The 5,672-nt window shown below is 36.4% G+C and overlaps 1 long non-coding RNA gene across 1 annotated transcript; it reads left to right on the forward strand.

Moving 5' to 3' along the window:
* The first annotated feature begins 3,505 nt into the window (after nt 1–3,505).
* Nucleotides 3,506–4,176, forward strand: LOC145816038 (uncharacterized). The gene is made up of 2 exons (XR_014358512.1): nt 3,506–3,715; nt 3,832–4,176. It is a non-coding gene; the product is annotated as an uncharacterized LOC145816038 (long non-coding RNA).
* Nucleotides 4,177–5,672: the final 1,496 nt, after the last annotated feature.

Here is a 5,672-nt window from a genome sequence, read left to right on the forward strand (position 1 = left end):
TGAATCCTCAGATTGTCTTTGGGAGAAATAGATGACCTATATTCCTTGATCTTTTCTTTGTTGTGGGAGCCTAAAGTACGCTATGTGGGCGTATTCGGCATGATAAGTGTTATCTTTGATAAATGGTTAACTGAGTTGTTTAGACATTGACCTTGCTCATTAGACTGTGGATAAAATGCTTTACTATAAGCATATTAATTTGCTCCTTGTAAGATTCAATGAGCTAGTTGGGCGCATCTGCGCTAGTTGGGCGCATTAAGAATGAACGCAAATTGGTCACCAAAATATCTTTAGAGAGGTTATTGCACAAGAGGTAGTGATCTTAAATCATTTCATGTGAGGCGCACATGGTGGATTCTGTTGTATATACTTATCGCAAGAGGTGCTGATAAGGCTTATGTTTGGAATCTATAATTGCGTAAGCTGTGGTCATCTTTTTAAAAATCGATCACTTATTTTGAGATGATGGGATGTTTGACACTATTATGGTTTGTGTCATAATGATTAGCAAATGATGATGTCAGCAGGCAAGATTGGCTCACTCACACGAGCAGTCGCCCTTGGCGCTTAGGAGCGAGCAAGGTTGAGACTAGTGGCTTATTTTTATTTGGAGCCAAGAGAGGCTTAAATAATCCACTATGCATGTCGCCTTGGTTACAACCAAGATGAGGTCGTGTTAAGGACCAAACATGGATGATAGTACCCACTTTCCATGTTGTGCCTGTTATGATTAGCCAGATGCGAGATCTCATTTGGCGCCTAGAAGGCGAGCAAATAGAGAATTCGGGTTAGGCGCTAGAAAGCGACTAGACTAATATCTGTACGGTGTATCGAGTATGACATCACTCTTTATGGAAGAGTTACTTCACCGTAGCATGTATTCATACTATATGTGCTTGGCGACCGAGTAATGAGGTGAGAGAATGGATCCCTGCTTCCTCACCGTGTGAGTCTTACGTGTCATTATTGATATGACTTTCATTTATGTACCCTTTTGTGACTTTTGACTATGTCATAAGGTAAGGGGTTGATGTTCTGCTACTTTGGTATGTTGCCTGCGGTCATGCATGATTCGGCCTTAAGGGACATCACTGGGAAAGCGGTCAATCCTAAACTAAATGGCATGAGTGCAAAGGGAAGATCATCTAGTATTACACCACTGTTGTATATTCACTGCCGGCAACTCATATCGCTCTGTATGAGAGGCGAATTGAGTGTGAATATATTGCAAGAATTGAGAGGGTCAAACATGCTCTTTTTGAGGGATTAGAGATGTTTTTTTTTGGACCGGTGTAATTAGATGGGTCTGGGGTATATGAGACACTATTTCTGTTCCTTTTAGGTTGATGTCTCTATGCTGGCTCATTTTGAGTTTCTAGTATAGAGCTCCCACATGCAGGTGTTCTCAGCAGTCGCACGGTGCAGTGGCTAGTATGAGATTGTTTATTTTTGGGAGATTGAGATAGAGATGTGGCAGTGTCATGCCAACTCATGTGCGAGTGGGAGATGTTAGTAATGGGCGCCCATGTGGCATGACCATTTGAATTTGAATTTGGAATCCTATCCAAATAGGTTTCGAAATTGAATTCAAACCTATTTAGGATAACCACTCAAGATACAGATATTATCAGTTTTAACTGATATGGATAGATATAATAATATATTATATATCTGATATATGGTTATGGGTAATCAAGAGAGAAACAACGTATGATCTGTTTCTAACCATATACTGACTCTCTCCCAAAAACAACGATCAAGTCATTTGCACTGTGATTTGTGTGGGTGATATTCAATCTGTGATATCACTTCACTGCTGGGTTGGTTTATCAGACTCTGGAAGCACGTGATTTATCCACGAGGTTTTATCATCAAAGAGGTATGATCTAAACATTTTATCCGCTGCATGTTTTGTACTTTGATTTACAAGTCCTAAGACATAATATGTGCACACATCAATATGAAAACCCAACACATTATGTGCACACACAACATAAACCCACACCACACCCCTAACCATAAACCTAAACCTTGCCCTACACTCACGACATTTTCCAGCAATACTCTAACGATTGAAGCATGACAAAAAAAACATCTAAAGCACAACATTCTTCAACATTCTCTAAGGCATGCAATTTTTCAAAAATTAGTAATTTTTGTTATTGTTTTACTATTATTCTACAAAAACTAGGTTATTGTTTTATTATTTTTTGTTATCTGGTTATTCGAATAAATTTAAAATTAAAAAAAAAAAAACTAACAATCAACAACTGAATAAAACAATAATTTTTGGTTTTGTACTTTTGAATCAAATATAAATTTTTGACATACAACTATCAAATAAAGGAATTAAACTTATATTTTTAAATTTATTTTCAAACCATTTGTATATTTTTTATTCTATAGTTCCAAACTATTTACATATTTTCAGTTCTATATTTCTGAATGAGATTTTTTTGTTTCATTCTCTCTATTTTCTTATCATGTAGATGGATTCTGAAGCTAGTGAATGTTTCCAACTTACTACTTCGAATGAAAGATATTGTGTAGTAGAAAATGTTGGACGTTACGAACGCTGGAGTATGGAGTTACACAAACCGCGCAATTATGCCAAAGTTATAAGAAATATTGGTGGAACAGTAAAGTGAACCAACAATAGAGGGAGTGAGAAACAAACAAAGAATGGAGTAGGTTTAATGTGTGTAATTTTTGAAAAGAAGATTTGTACAAAGAATTTTCATGTTCAAAAGATGTTTACAGAGAAAACCTAATTTTAAGGTTTAGTTTGTGTATTGATATCCATATTAGTCATTTTATTAATGGTAAAATTATATTTAAAAAACTAATTATTTCATTAAATATGTGCATAGAGAATAAATGGTGTGTGAAAATAAAATTACCCCTACATGTAGTGTATTTAAAGGCAAAATTATTCATTTACTCATACCATATTTAACTTGGTGAGTTACCCAACTAATTTGATGTAGTGAGTTAACTCATCAAAACCTAATTTACACAAATATATATACATATATAAAAGCTTTATGATACAGAAGAATGAGAGAGGAAGAGGTTGTAATGCCCCAAATTTCTAGCCCAAATGATAATACAACAATCATGGCTCTTTCAAGGAAAACCGAATATAAATCTCCACACTTACATTACATGATACAATAGTTCTTCATGCAACAATACATTAATCCAACAACAAGTAAATAAACAAATAAATACCCCCGAGGGTTTACAAGTTTCCAAGGCTTGAATCTGGTTACACAAAACTAGGGGTGTGCAACGGATCTGCCGACCCGCCTCACCCGCCCGACCCGACCCGACCCGAGGCACAACGGACGGATGCGTGACACCTGGCGGACGGATGCGGGTCTAGAAATACCAATTTCGCGGGTGCGGGTCGGGTCACGGGTAATCCGCCAATTCTATTGATTTACCCGACCCGTCCGCCCACACTAATTTTCCCTTTTTTCCCCCCCAATCTTGCCTTGCCCCTGTTGTTTTCATTTGAGGTTTGTAGCCCTAGGTTTGTTCAACAACTATGTATGTCTCTCTCTCTCTCTTCTCTCTCTCTCTCTCTCACACACACACACACTTGAACGGAGGAGACGAGAAACAATCGGCGTCGGTGACAATGGTGGCTATCGACGATCGGCGATCGGCGACAGTGGTGGTGGTGAGCAGCGATCGAAGCATCGATTCGAAGGTAATCTTCTCTTCTCTTCTTCTCTTCTCTTCTCTTCTCTTCTCTTCTCTTCGCTTTTTGTCTTCGATCGGTGATCAGAAACTGTGTTCTGTGTTTTTATTTTGTTATTTTTTTAGTAATTAGGGCTTCAGCTTCTTCTCTTCTCTTCTCTTCTCTTCTTGTCTTTGTAGAGATTTGCTTATTTTTTCAGGGCTTCGACTGTGTTCTGATAGGGCTTCGACTGTGTTCTGCTAATTACTTAGGGCTTTCACTGTGTCAAATTAATCATGTTTCAGGTTGCCTTGTTTCTGAGTATTTAATCATGTTTAAGGTTGCCTTATTTCTGAGTATTAAATTAATCATGTGTTAAATTAAGTTACAGATATGCTTATTTCTTGTGTCTGAGTATTTGATCAATGACAGCCCAAATTGATGACCTAGACTCCATGGTTAAGATTGCCTTGTGAGCAACCTTTTATGTCTCTCAGTTCATCACATGTTGAAATTGTGTGCATTAATGTGTTATACCTTGAATGGAACTTAATTTTGTTTGTTAAGGGTTTGTTAGTTTATTTGTTTGTTTTGGAAAAAGATAAGAACTTCATTGAAATATATAAGAAGTATGCAGAGCAGTGGCTTTCTTCTCTTCCATATCGCTGAAGCATACTGATTGGTTACTGTACTAGTTCTGAGGCAAATATTTGAATAGAGTATGTTATGATATAGATTAAATATTTAGAAGGGGAAGAAAAATAGTTAAAATTTACCGACAAAAAAAAGAAAAGAGAAAAGGAAATTAAAACAAAGAAAGGTGCCTTCTTTCTCTGCAATCTGGCAAAATTGTGGGTAATGTTGTTAATTGCGCCTTGGAGTACTAATGACGGGGAAGAAGACATGTATCTTGAAGTTTTCAGGTCATTATGTTAGGTTCTTCAGGTTGTTAGGGTTAGGCTTGTGTCAAACCGTGACGTGATCAGGTTGCTTTACATGTAAAATGCAGATTCTTTATTGTAAATACTGCTTCTGTGAATATGTGAAGCATGTTTGTGCTTCTTACTTCTAGCTGCTGTAAATAATTCTCTGCTTCTCTCAAGTTATGAAATCAAAGGCCAACCAGTTTATTTCGTGTGCTTTTGTGTCTTTCTGCTGTGTTTGGAAAGAATGGAGTAACAAAAAGTGAATAAAGTATAAATTACCTTTTTTATTGTTTTACTTTTTATTACCAATTTCCTTTTCTTTTCACAAATTAAAGATCTAAACACATTTTTGACTACATTATCAATTATCCTTCTTTACATGTGCTAATTGGTTGGCATCCTGGAAACATTTTTTTTTTTGGAACTTTGATGCAGTGGAAGCACTTCCAAGATATGTCTAACCAAACAGAAACCTCACAACCTTCTTTCTCATTCTTATTGCTCTGCTCTTTATATTGTCCTATTTCCCTGTATTACTTGAGAACATTTTCTTGTCTGTTGTGCCACAATTTCTTTCTCATACAACAGAGTTTATTTAGATGATTTCATCTTGTTTGAAATTATAGGGAACAACATAGCATGGATTTCAAAAGCATATTTTCAATGTTTTTTTTTATTGGTTTTTGGCAGTTGTTTTTGCCCAAGTTGTTTAAGAAATGTCACTGGAATTATGCACAACACACTTGAATTATGCACAGCTGACTTGAATTGCCCAGGTTGTTCAAGAAATGCTCACTAGAATTATGCACAGCACACTTGAATTGCCCAGGTTATTTTTGCATTGCCCAAGTTGTTTAAGAAATGCCCACTGGAATTATGCACAGCACACTTGAATTATGCCACTACCAGAATTATGCACACTTGAATATTGAATTATGCAAACTTGAATTATGCCTTTTTTTTTTTTTTTTTAAGGAAGTGCGCACACAATTAAATTATGTTGAAAATTTGTAAACTTTTAAACCGCCAAACCGATTCGTATCCATCCGCCAATCCGCTCA

Source organism: Camellia sinensis, unplaced genomic scaffold (genome assembly GCF_055761805.1).
Source record: "Camellia sinensis isolate YWXY unplaced genomic scaffold, ASM5576180v1 Unanchor3, whole genome shotgun sequence".
NCBI classification, from domain to species: domain Eukaryota; kingdom Viridiplantae; phylum Streptophyta; class Magnoliopsida; order Ericales; family Theaceae; genus Camellia; species Camellia sinensis.